Source organism: Dermacentor andersoni, chromosome 1 (assembly GCF_023375885.2).
Source record: "Dermacentor andersoni chromosome 1, qqDerAnde1_hic_scaffold, whole genome shotgun sequence".
Classification (NCBI taxonomy): Eukaryota; Metazoa; Arthropoda; class Arachnida; order Ixodida; family Ixodidae; genus Dermacentor; species Dermacentor andersoni.
This window is the reverse complement of record NC_092814.1, coordinates 328,323,498-328,337,515: the sequence shown is the minus strand read 5'-3', so window position 1 is coordinate 328,337,515 and position 14,018 is coordinate 328,323,498.

Below are 14,018 nucleotides of genomic sequence, written 5' to 3'. Positions count from 1 at the left end.
ACTGGGTGAATATTTCTCAGCAGCTTCCAGTTCATCACACTATACAGAATCATTTCTAAAAATCAAAAAGACAGCTGAGAAACAAAGACTACCGATAAATAGCAGCAGAAATGAACCATACAATACTTTAATTAAAATTCAAGAAATCCATAGGGTACTGTCCGCTGGTAAAAAAACTGCACCTGGCCCCGATAGAATACATTACCAAATGCTAGGCCACCTCTCTGAACATGCCGTAAAAGCCCTTTTAAATTTTTTAAACAAAATTTGGATATCGCGGAAGATACCTGAAGCATGGAAGAAAGCTATAATTGTTCCATTTTTGAAACCCGGAAAACCACCAACCTCCCCCAGTAGCTATAGGCCTATAGCCCTTACCAGCTGCCTTGCGAAGTCCTTCGAAAATGTCCTGAATATTAGATTAACCTTCGTGCTAGAAATCCGTGAGCTGCTCGATATCCATCAATGTGGTTTTAAAAAGGGATCATCCACTAATGACCATCTAGTTCGTCTTGAAAACACAGTACGAGAAGCATTTATACACAAACAACACTGCCTTGCTGTCTTTTTCGATTTAGAGAAGGCATATGACACAACCTGGAGGTTCGGGATTCTTAAAGATCTGGCCGATCTTGGCATCCACGGCAGGATGTTGAACTGCATAAAAGATTTTTTGTCGAACCGTTCGTTCCATGTGCGCCTAGGCTCAACCCTGTCGAAAAATTTCGTTCAGGAAAATAGAATACGTCAGGGGTGTATTTTAAGCACAACACTTTTTATTATCAAAATGAATTCCATTAGTAAAATAATCCCCAAGTCCATTATGTATTCAGTATACGTCGATGATCTTCAGATAGCCTGCACATCATCAAACATACCAACATGCGAAAGACAGGTACAGCTTACAATAAATAAACTAGCAACATGGGCAGACAGAAATGGTTTCCGCTTTTCTCCACAGAAAACCGTGGTCATTCTCTTTTCACTCAAACGAGGAGTACAGACAGACCCCACCCTACACCTGAACGAAGTCACATTACCTGTCAAAAACGAGCACAAATTTCTAGGCATAATTTTTGACAAAAACCTCACCTTCTTTCCGCACATCAACGCGCTGAAAAAGAAAGCATCTCGATCCCTGAACATACTTAAGGTCCTTTCACGCAAACACTGGGGTTCTGATAGGGTATGCCTGCTACACATCTACCGTTCTGTTATACGCTCCTGCTTAGACTATGGGTCCATAGTGTATGGCTCAGCAAGGAAGTCATATTTGAACCGCCTTGACCCAGTACATAATTTAGGTTTACGTCTCTCAACTGGTGCATACAGGACGTCTCCTATACACAGTCTATATGTAGAAACAAATGAACCACCCCTTTCCGACAGAAGAACCATGCTTACATGCTCATACATCCTAAAAATTCGTTCACTGCCGAAACACATCTGCTACCCAATAGTTACAAGGTGCCCATCACGAATACTATTTACAAACAAACCCCAAGCAATAAGACCACTTCTTCTCCGCTTCGAGGAAAGATGCCAAGAACTAGATATAAGGGACACACTGCCTCAGATAGCCCGAAAACCCGATCCACTCCCACCTTGGTATTGCCAGCCTTCAGTGTGTGACTTCACATTAACACATCTTCAAAAAAAAAAAAACACCACATGAACACATAATACAAGAATTTTTAGCACTAAACGAAAAATACGTGGAATACACAGCGTTTTATACTGATGGCTCCAAATCGGCAGGATACGTTGGCAGTGCCGCGATACAAAACATTTGGGAAAAAACGGTACGCCTACCTCAGTGTGCATCCATTTATACTGCAGAGTGCTACGCAATTTCTCTAGCTGTAGAAAAAATATTAAATGAGAACATTGAAAACAGCATAATTTCCACAGATTCACTAAGCGTACTAACAGCACTTCACCCTAGAAATGCAATTACACCATTAATCAGCGACATCCTACATAACATAAGAAAAACCGTTAGAAAAGGACACAACATAAAATTTTGCTGGGTGCCCAGTCACGTCGGAATTGGTGGCAACGAAAAAGCAGTTGAATGCGCAGCGAAAGCTCGACATAAAAAAATCACCCAAACAAGAATCCCTTACAAGGACTGTATAAAATTAGTGAACCATAAACTGAGGAATAAATGGCAGACTACATGGAATAACGAAGAAACCAATAAACGACACCTAGTAAAACCTGTAATAAAAGAATGGAAGACATGCTCACACCAAGAACGCTTCATCGAAGTAATTTTATGTCGTCTTCGCATAGGACACACGCACCTTACACACAACTTCCTCCTGACAAAACAAGAGAAGCCTTGCTGTGAAAAATGCGGAAATGAACTTACTGTAAACCACATCTTATTAACATGCGTAAAACTCGAAACACTAAGGAAAAAATGCTTTACTTCGTTTTATAATCAGCACATTCCCTTTCACCCAGCATTGATTTTAGGCGAAGACGCACTTGTGGATACCACACATGTTATTAGCTTCTTAAGAAAAGCAGGTATCATTGAAAAACTATAAATGAGCCTATTCCCAACTTCATCTTGGTATACACCTCACCCACCTTCTCATATATGAGAAGAAGACTGAGGTCTTTAGTTTGTCGGGATCCTCGAAATCCTTGCCCAGACAAGGATCGTCGCTGAGGTGACCGAACTTTTTAAAAAGAAATTTGACCTTGCGTTTGGCGCATGATAGCCTCAGTTGCTTATGCGCCATTAAGCCCAACACAACACAACACAGAGGCTGTCTTTTACTCTTATTGGCGTCGACCTTTCTCCAACAAGTCACTTTCATAGCAAAAGACTAAAAGATATTATGGCTGCTACTCCCGGTCCTTGGATAATAACAGGGGACTTCAATGCTCACCACCATATATGGGGAAGCTCCAGGATAAATTAGAGGGGCAGGTCACTAATATCCTTTGCATCAGGCCACAACCTGTGCCTTCTAAATGACGGAAACCCGACATTTCTGCGAGGAACAACGTACAGCAGCTGCCTTGACTTGACTTTGGTGTCACGTTGACTGACATCGAGCGTGCAGTGGCTCACTGATATTGAAACTCATGGAAGTGATCATAATCCGACCTATGTGAGAATCGATGAACTAGACGCCGCATTACCGGATGTATCTCGCCAAATCGACTGGTCAGCCTTTCAAGATCGTGCAAAGGACACATGCAAGAAACATATCGCACACAAATTAGAAGACATAATTGCAGACGCAATGCAAGATTGCACGCGTTCCTTCACACATTCATCAAAGCGTATAGAGAATGACATTGAGTTGCAAAGGCTTGGTGCACTACTTCGCCGAGCTGAAAGGAGGTCCAGGCGCACGAAGTCAATTCTTGACCACAGAGAAGCTCGGCGCATGCAAAAGAAGATAAAGCCCCGAATGGATAAGCCAGCGGATCAAAGACGGAAATGCTTTTGCTAGTCACTGGACCCCGCAAGTCATTGTCCCGTGTGTGGCTTACCCTACGGGGTCTTTGATCAAGTCTCCAGCAACGACACCCTTTCAACGCCCTTGCTCTCTCTCAAAGCGGCCTTGAGATAGACGTTGAGGAGGAATATTGTGCGAATGTCGCCGGCGGCGCAGTTTTAGTCTTTGACATGACTTTAGGCGACATCCCCGGTCCACGAGATACAAGTATGGACGCTCCATTCTCTATGGAAGAGTTAGAAGCTCTTATGGCGCTCTGTAGGTGTTCGTCTTCACCAGGGCTCGATGGCATGACATATACTGCTTTGCGCCAACTAGGTTAAAATGCACGAAGAGAATTCAGCCTTTTTAATAGTTCATGGCGAGATGGTGTCGTCCAACAGGAATAGAAACGCAGCCGCCTGGTACCGCTGCTAAAAACAGGAAAGTCACCGCTCGAACCGGCATCGTATCGGCCTATAGCACTTGCCAACTGCATCGGGAAGCTCATTGAACGTGTGATCCTCATGCGTCTCAATTGGTAACTTGAGCACCACAAAATTTACCCTGACTCTATGGCGGTGTTACGACGAGTCCGTTGATCGATTGACAGTGTCATCGATCTAGTATCATCTGTAGAACAGCAAATATCTTGGAAGCGATTATCAGTAGCACTATTTCTTGACGTGAAAGGCGCTTACGACAACGTTTCCCATCAAACCATTCTAGACGCACTTTTGACAATTGAACTAGGAGGGCGAGTATATCGATGGATCAGAAACTACTTGACACAAAGGTCCTTATTGACGCGAAGGTTCGTACGTACAGAAGATGGTCCGACTTCCGACCACTACACATGCCGAGGCGTTCCCCATGGGGTTGTTCTAAGCCCTATTCTTTTCAACCTCGTGCTTCTTGGGCTGGCCGAATCTCTGCCGGAAACAGTGAGTGTTTCAATCTATGCTGACGACATCTGCATCTGGACATCAGCGGTCACTCGCCTGCAGGTTCGCGCAAGGCTACACAAAGCAGCAACACAGGCATCTGACTACCTTCACACACAAGGCCTTACCATCTCAGCAGAAGAATGTGCGTTAGTCGCTTTTACGCGGAAAGCGATGTCTCGTTATCCAGTATGCGTCAATGGACAGCCTATCTCCTATGAGAGAAATAATCGGTTTTTGCGTGTGATTGTTGATCGGGACCTCTCTTCGAGCCCTCAGGTTGCCCACTTGAAGAAGCTCACATCTATTGTTCACGTCTTCAAGTTCATCGCCGGCAGAACGTGGGGATCGTCAGTGGGCTCCATGCTACAGTTATTTTGAACTTTTTATCGGATTCCTGCGCTATAGCTCTCCCGTGCTTGCTAAAATATGCTAGTAAAAACTTCGAGAACTTCAGAGCGTGCAAGCGCAGGCACTACGTATTTGTCTACGCTTTCCGCGGAGCGCCTCAACAGCAGGAACCATTATAATGGCCCAAGACTACCCGATCATGACTTACATTAGCACCGACACGCTTAGGGCCCATGTTCGTTTTGTTTCACGGATGCAATCAAGCTCTCTTGCCTGCCTGCAAGAACGATGACCACAGGCGTCCTTCTCCAACGAGGACGACATCCATCGTGCCTCCCTACCATCGGGCTTCACACCCTCAGCACGTTCAACCTCAGCCTGTGTGTGTCACGTCTCACTTTCGTCCTTGTCTTTTTCACGCGCTATAAGCCTCACGATGTCTTACCAACAAGCCCAAATCACTGCTTTACAGTCTCCCTTTAAAACCAGCCGCCAGCGACAACACCCGCACGTGACGTCACTGCACTAACCCTATAAATCTAACATGCCGAGGATGACGAGGCCGCCTTTGACGAAGATAGGTGCTCCTATCGAAACGTTGGCCAGCCTTTCTGAGGCACCTTATCCCTCTTTACAAACTTTATACCATAGTGTGCTATTCCATCTGTCAGCCCCTTTCTTGATTTTAAAGCAAATTCTAGGGCTTTAAGTGCCAAAACCGCGATACGACTATGTGGCACATCGCATTGCGGGACTCCGCAATAATTTTCACCACCTGGGGTCTTCAACGTGCACATAAATCTGAGGACACGAGCGTTTCTTCATTTCGCGCCCATTGAAATGCGACCGCTATATACAGACGTGATTGAACCCGCGACCTCAAGCTCAGCAGCGCAACACCATAGCCAACAAAGCAACCGTGGTGGGTGTTTATATGCATACATGACGGATGTTGGGTGTCCTGTCGAATCACATCGCAGGACACTTAGCTGAGTAACTGACACTCCCATGAAGCTATCAGGGACTCGGAATGTTACTACTTGCGCTCATTTGACCACTGCGTGTTTGGTGTAAATAGAGTGCACTGCGCAGCAGCTATGATGTGGCATTCACGAAAGCCCCGGTGGAGGGCCTCCTTTCGGTTTTAGTTTTCGGGCGCACTGACATGGTCTTCTGTGGAGAAGCATCCACATGCACGTTCGAATTTAATATTTCTTGGGTCCGAGCAGTTCATCGTAATCGCATCTTTCGGTATGCTTTGCTTTTAAATAATAAGCGATCATTTTATTACTTTTGGCTTCGATTTTTATAATTGTAAGTATGTTTGACGCACTGAGCAAGTTTACCGTGTTTATTCGCGTATAACCCGCCCCAAATTTGAAAAAGAAAACACGTTTAAAAAGTGGGGTGCGGGTTATCTGCGAATTTTTTCTTTTTCTTTTTTGAAAGGAGGGGGGGGGGGGCGCCTCGGCTTCAGTGCAATGCGCGGCGGCCTCCTCCGTGTAGTCCGCCATTGCCATCGTCATCGACGCTTGTCAAGCCGATGAGGGGCTAACGAAAGATATAGCCAAATCCACATTCATAGTCGGTTTATTCTTCCACACGCCATTGGCCACATTTTTTTCAGCCAGTAGTGTTGAGCCTAGCGTCAGGCGCCGTTTCGTGTACTACACCCCCTGTTTGCACTGTTTACCTGCTTTGTTTTGGCATCATGAGTGCGACTCGGCGGCAGTCTTTCACGGCGTAAGAGAAGCTAGAGGTTATAGCCACAGCGGAAGAAATCGGCAACAGAGCCGCTGCGAGACAGCATGACGTCGACGAGTCGTGCATTCGCGACTGGAGGAAGAAAAAAAGAGAGTCTTGAAACAACGAACCGGGACAGGCAAGCGTTTCATGGTCCGAAGACTGGAGCGTACCCCCACCTCGAGACGCAGCTTGCCAAGTTCATTGAGGAGCAGAGAAGTCGTGGCCACACTGTTTCGACTGAGATGGCGCAAATGGATGGCCTGAAGTTGGCCCGGGAAATGGACATTCCACGCGAGTTTCGTGCAAGCCGTGGATGGCTTCAGTGCTTCATGCGAAGACATGGATTTTCTATCGGGCGGCGAACAACAATGTGACAGCGGCTTCCTGATGCCTACGAGGAAAAATTGTTGAACTTTCACGATATGTCATTGCACTTCGGAAGGAGCACAGCTATTTGCTGTCTCAGGTGGGAAATGCTGATCAGGCATCTGTGTACTTTGAGATGCCGATGGACATGACCATGGAAAAAGAAGGGTTCCAAATCAGTCAGCGTGCTGACCGGCGGAAATGCTAAGCTGCGCTGCACAGTCGTGTTATGTGCTTTGGTTGGGGGGCATGAAAAACTGCGCCCGTATGTCATTTTCAGACGCAAGACGCTACCTAACACCCCACTTCCCCCAGGAATCATTGCGCGTGCGGAAGAAAATTCCTGGAGGAACAGTGGCCTAGTCGGTGACTGGCCTCGAGTAATCTGGCAACGAAGACCAGGTGCCTTTGCTGGCGCGCCGGTCGATGCTCGTACTGGATTACTTCCGAGGCCACTGCACTGATGCGGTGAAGGCTCGCCTCGCCGAGACTGGCCTCGTTATAATACCTGGCGGCATGACGTCCATGCCACAGCCACTTGACGTGTTCCTGAACAAGCTGTTCAAGGCACACGTGAAGCGGCTGTATGCCCAGTGGATGGCCGACGGCCTTTACGCCCTCGCACCAACGGGACGCGTGCGAAGGCCTGATATTCCATTGCTGTGCCAATGGATCGTGGATGCGTGGAAAGCGATAGCGGCCGACTTGGTGCGTAAAAGCTTTTGAAAATGTGTCATCAGTAACAGCTTGGATGGTTCCGAGGACGACTACTTCTTTGACAGTGTCGATGAAGCCTCGGATGGCAGCAGTGAGAGCGGCGACGATTGAGAATCGGATAACCAGTGACGTGTGGTGGTCGTTTGAATAAATGTTCTGAAAACGAAATGATCACTGAGTGTGCAGTTGTATCTTTCTGGCGCTCCTTTTTTTTTTTCAGGTAAACGTACGGGTTATACGCGTTTTTTTTTTTTTCGTGGCGTTCAAAGGAGTACGGGTTACACGCAGGGGTGCGTTATACGGAAGCAAATACGGTATATTGTGTCGCTAGAAATCTTTGATACTTTAAAATTTAACATTTTTCATAAGAAAATTAAGAAAAATGTTGTATAAAGAAATGTATGAATCAGACAGTCTCGTGGAAACGCCAGAAGTGTCGCGCAAGTTGTTCCTATGAATTTATTTACGTGCTTTCTTAATTACAGGAAAAATGGGCCGTTATACTGTCATTTAATATCAGTGTTTTTTGTACATTTATTCGCAAGACACTGATTTTACAGAGCACATAAATATGTGCTGTTTTGATTATTGCAACATTCGGAGCCCATATAACTCTACGAAAAGTAGACATTACCTCGTATGCCCTTAATGACTGTCAACAAGCACCGGAAACACAAACAGTATGTGGTAGCAGCCACAAAGGAACTACTGGACGGCGATGTATCACTCACCGAGCATCTGCATGTGTTCTGTCGTTATTGTTTTGTGCACGTCGATCGTTGTGTTGCTGTGCGATCCCTTGCGACGTTGCCCGATGATCGCGGTATTGGGAGCACTTTTTTAATCTTCTGTACACATAAAAACAGCCACTATTTCCGATGATCGCGGCATTGGGAACACTTTTTTAATATTTTGTACACATAAAAACAGCCATTATTTCCACCATTAAATAAATATTCTCGGATCCGTTAGTGTAGTGGAGCTCCGTACAAGTTGTATTAAATGCAACAATGGGGCGTAGCTAGCTACTGAAGGAATAAAAATGGTGAAGTGCAGCCTGTGTGAAGTGAAAATCCAACTTTAAACCAGCAACCTCTTATCCCACCTGGAGACATTCTCAGCACTTAGTCTATTGTGTAGCGCGGCTGCAACTTGTTTCCCGTGCATTGGGGGCAGGTTAAGATCCCTTGACGGTCGAAATTAATCCGGGTGCCCCCTACGGCGTGCCTCACAACCAGATTGGGGTTTCGGCGCGTAAAACCCCACAATTCGATTCAATTCGGCTGCAGCTATTGTTTCGCATGTGCTCTCGCAAAGCACTGAAAGCGCAAGTGGATGAGTGAAAATCACGAAAGCCGGGCTCGACGATAAAATACTGACGATGAAAATTGTGGGCGTGAAGTCTTACACGGCTGGAGAGCGCGCGCTTCAGGACACCCTATGCACACGGCTGGAACACAGCGAGAACTGGCTCGACTATGGACTCAGATTCTTTTTGCTGGCGATGGCCACTTGGTAAAGATCCTAATTGGAATAGTTACAAAGCTGTAATGCTTGCTTTTCTTTACTCCATATTTCATTAAATTTTGCACGACAGAAGTTGGAGGCTTGGCATAAACAACACCGTACGTTTTATAACGAAAGCAGCGCTCTTGGTGGTCGGTGTGAAATACAATTTACGACTGCGGCGCCATCACTAGCGGGGACACAAAACTGGCCCCACTTTCCGGTGCCTCATCACGTTTACCCATAGTGACCCACAGTAAACGAAAGTATATACGTATAGGGGCGCAGTGCTTTCTGTCTCGTTGCGCCAGGCCGAGCATCGTCACTGTGCGAGACCGAGCATCAACGACTCCACCGCGCAAGAGCGAGAGAAAACAGCATGCTGCATCAACCAAGCCGTCACGCAGCCTCTCGGCCTGGCCTGTCTGTCGTATAAAGTGGCGATACCTGTCGCAACCTTGCAACTACTGTGAAATACGCCTTTCAAGAAATTACAAAAGTGCGCATGTTCCACAGCGCGACAGGATGATGTGTGTGACAGGTACAAATGTCTGTGGTACTACAAGAATAGCAACATTGCAGTTGAAACATTGAGTAGTTTTGGAACGCAGGCACACAAACTAATAAAAGGAGAGAACCGGTGAAAATACTGCAGCGGCGTGAAGCCTATCAAGAAGCCTGGTAAAACAACAAAATCTCCGCGTTGCAAAATGATCCGAGCATAGTCGGGCGTTCTTTTTTTTCTCTTCTTTTCTTTTCTTATTTTGTGTGTGAAAGCCTGTCCGCCGCTTCAACATGTTGACACATTGGCTATGAACTGTCTAAACGTTTAAGTCGTAAAATCGACGAAAAGAAGACAAATGGTACTCCGGACAACCTCGCTAATCTCCAGCAAGAAACGTCGCTAGGTCAACATCAGGCTACGGCGAGCCATACGTCATCGTGCGCCGGCGCTCTGGCAGGCTGCATGGAGCGCGAGTGCCGCTACGACGTCACCGGAAAGTCGTTCTTCTCATATAGTTTCTTTCCTCTCTTCTTGCGCAATCAAACTGGTTGAGCTGAAAGAAGCCAGAGAATGGAGCCAACGTGGTCGGTGGTGTGTTCGGGGGGGGGAGGGGGGGGGGGGTCGGCAATGCGCTAACGCGACGCCTCGCTTTCACTTTTTTCCATGGAGGTGGCCAGGCGTTGTGGTCTGCCTCGCCCCCTTCTACCATGTCTGGCCTCGTGCGTTCACGGTATTCAGCTGTGTGAGCACTGAACGCACGTACACGCAACGTATAGCCCGAGCGCGTGGACGTATTTGTCACCCGGTGCTCTCACTACCCCCCTCCCCTCCGCTCCCCTCTTTCCATTCTGCTGAAATGTCCTGCCGGGGTTGCGGTAGTTGATCGATGGTTGGGTTCAGACTGTTCATTCTGTCATCGTTTCGGTTACCGTGCGGCTAAGCCGCGTATTGTGTGCGCGTTAACGCTAAGCCCTAAAGTGTCGCGGTCTTCGCCACTGCTTTAGCGATTTGCGCAAGCGGCTCGTTACGCATCACGCTCTGCCAGTGAGATCTGCTTCTTAATATGTCGGAATGAAGTAATGAGAAATGCCACGCTAAAATGATTGCAGAACCTATCGTTGTAGGGCGGGGGGGGGGGGGGGGGGGGGAGGGCTGTGAGATTTCTTCCTCCTGCTTAGCGGCCACGACAGCTTAATTAGAAGTAGCTGATACCGGAAGCTACATTTAGCGGCGGTGTCGTTCTTCGGAACGAGTCAAGTGCATGTGGCAAGGAAGATATCCGACGTTAATTTAATGGCATTAGCGGTGGGTCGCATCGCAGGAAAACTAATTGCTACCAGCTGTGACTATCCAATTACGCACTTCTGCTCATGTGTTCAGTAGTGCAATCACTTTCTTTTTATGCGAAGCATCCTTTGCAAGGTTCAAGCGTTTTGAATCTATCTATCTATCTATCTATCTATCTATCTATCTATCTATCTATCTATCTATCTATCTATCTATCTATCTATCTATCTATCTATCTATCTATCTATCTATCTATCTATCTATCTATCTATCTATCTATCTATCTATCTATCTATCTATCTATCTATCTATCTATCTATCTATCTATCTATCTATCTATCTATCTATCTATCTATCTATCTATCTATCTATCTATCTATCTATCTATCTATCTATCTATCTATGTACTTCGTGACGCCATCGTCCTTTTTTCTTCAATCGCATATACTCAGAATAGGCAGGGGATGGTATGATATATATGCATAAAAAACATGGATGACATGTCATAACGTTAATACATATTTGTCATTACATAATGGTATATATGACATGCTGTTGTGGTCGTTTCCTTAACTCCATACATATCAGGACATGAATAAAATGCATGCATGACCTGACATGGATGATATGTTATAAATGCCATGGCATGAATGACATGTCCGTCATGACATCAAGTATAACACATGCTTGTCATGGCATGCATGTCATGACATGAATCGTATGAAGAACATGATGGTGTCCTCGTTTCTTTAACTAGATATATATCTGCAATGAATGACAACACATTAGCTCATGACCTGACACAAATGTCGTCAAATGAATGACATGCGTGTCGTGGCATAGATGCCATGAATTGACGGTTTGAAAAATAGTGAGCGCTACTTGGCGCGCAGCAGGTGAAGCTGCAGCGCTCTGCGTGCGAGAGTATGAGGTTAGAAAGCTAATTTAGTTTCTCGGCTTCTGCCTGGCCTCTGCCGCGGCAGCCGCGTGTGTTCACTGCGGCAAAAGTAATTGAAGATGCCGCCACTCCTTTCCGGTTTTCGTACATGACGTAAATCTCCGACTTCTCAAAGCATACCATTCAAACTGATCGCGTGGGGTAGTATCTGCTTCCTAAAACTGTCACTATTCGTCAGGCTCACCGAGCCTTCGTACGGAAGGAAGAAGATTAGGTTAAAAATATCGTAAATTCGGAGGCTGCTGATGCCAGCACGGGACTGGTGCGAGCGACATGCACTCTCTCAACAAAGAGCGGAATGTACGTGGTCGAAACACAGTGCCGATGTGTCGTCGAGTGTCCACACTTGGTTTCGCAGACTGGCCGCACGCAGCGACCATCGTGCAGGGTGGCTCGCCTATTATGCTCTTTGCTGCCGACAGAGTATAGAGAGAATCAATTCTATGTTCATTTAACCGCGACATAAATTTAGGACAAGTTGCGTGGTGCAGCTGCGCCGCGAGGCTGCGCCGCGAGGGCGTCTCGAAGCTTGCAGGCCGAAATAACCTTGCGGCGCTGGCATGTGACAATTCAGTAGCCACTAGTAGCGTGATGAGAAACGGCTCTGCGATGAGCGAGGTATAGCGCAAGTTGTGTGCTGTGATGTCATCTCCGGCCGTGGCTTATCCATGCTGCTTTCCTCGCCGGATAGCTCTTCTCCGACAGAAACCGAAATCAACTCGTGCTCCGTTTGTCAGGGAAGCAATTTGTGCACCCATTCGCGACACAACTAGCCGGCCTTTTCACGAAAATACTGCAATCAAAACCACCACAAAACGGCGTCTCAAGGCGCGCTAGGGCTGCGTGGAGCCGTATAGGGGGCGCTCGTGACACCCGTGTTAGCTCATGCGCAACAGCATTTTCGCAAACCGTCAATTGCGTGACATGACTTTGATGGCATGACATGCATGAGCATGTCATTCCATCTCATTACTGTCCTGTCAAGCACGCATGTCTCACCACACATATCCTGACACATATCGAGTTAAAGAGATGACCAAGATGACAACAACTCCTGTCAGTCATGTCATTCATGACAATCAAGTCATGACATGCGCGTCATGTCATTTCATTCATGTCATGGATATCTTGATATATAACTTGTTCGAAAATGGAACTGACATGCGTAACAATGATATCGTGACATGAATTCCATATCATAAATGAGATGACTATAATGGATTGAATGACATGACATTCATTTCTGGATATATTCCGGATATGTGCGTCATGACATGCATGTGCGACATTAATGACATACCATGTCATAGATGTCATAGAATGATTGGCATAGATGCCATGGTGTGTATGTCAAGTCGCGACATGATTCCCATGGATGTCATTCCATGCCTGACAAGCAATAAATAAGTGCACGACATGTGTGAACAGCATGACATTATTACCATGACAAGAACGTGTGCCAACCCAGTGGACCCACTTGTATACTAACTTGGGCCGATGACTATATGCTCGTGTTCATGATGACATGATGTCACTGCATCGTCATTGGAGCTTCGCAATCTAACTTTCGCCTCTGATACTCGAATGCAATCTTCGCTCGAGCCAGGCAGCACGTGTGAGAAGATCCCGGGATTTTGCTAGCAGAACAGTGGGTTGTGGTCGCATGGTTAAAAAACAGGCTTCCCACGAGCGTTGATTTTCGAGCACCGCGCAGCACAGTCTCTTCGCTTCTCCCAAAGCTTGTACCGGACTTTCACGGCCGTTCTCGTCGTTACCAGGCAACCTAACGAAACATCGAGGCGTGATGTTTCTTGGTGCACACAGTGTCCGCTGCATCGAATTCCATTATGGCAGCGTCATCACGGCTTGGCCAAGGCGAGCAGCTGCACCACGCAACTTGTCCAAATGGCTATAAGGAACGACACGGGCTTCAGGATATTCTACAATATTTGCCCTCAAGTCACCCGTTTGCATCCTTTAAGTGATGCCACATACTGCCGTCAGTGAGCATTTACTTTCTGCGTTTCTTACACATTTCGAACTACCATGGCGCTCGTTTACGTCAATTCAGCCGTTCGTAGAAGTCATGCAATAGTCGTCACCGTCGCCGTCACCTAGCTGCTGTCGTCCCGCACAAGCACTCGCGTCAATTCCACTTCGCTCAACTCGTGTCAAAC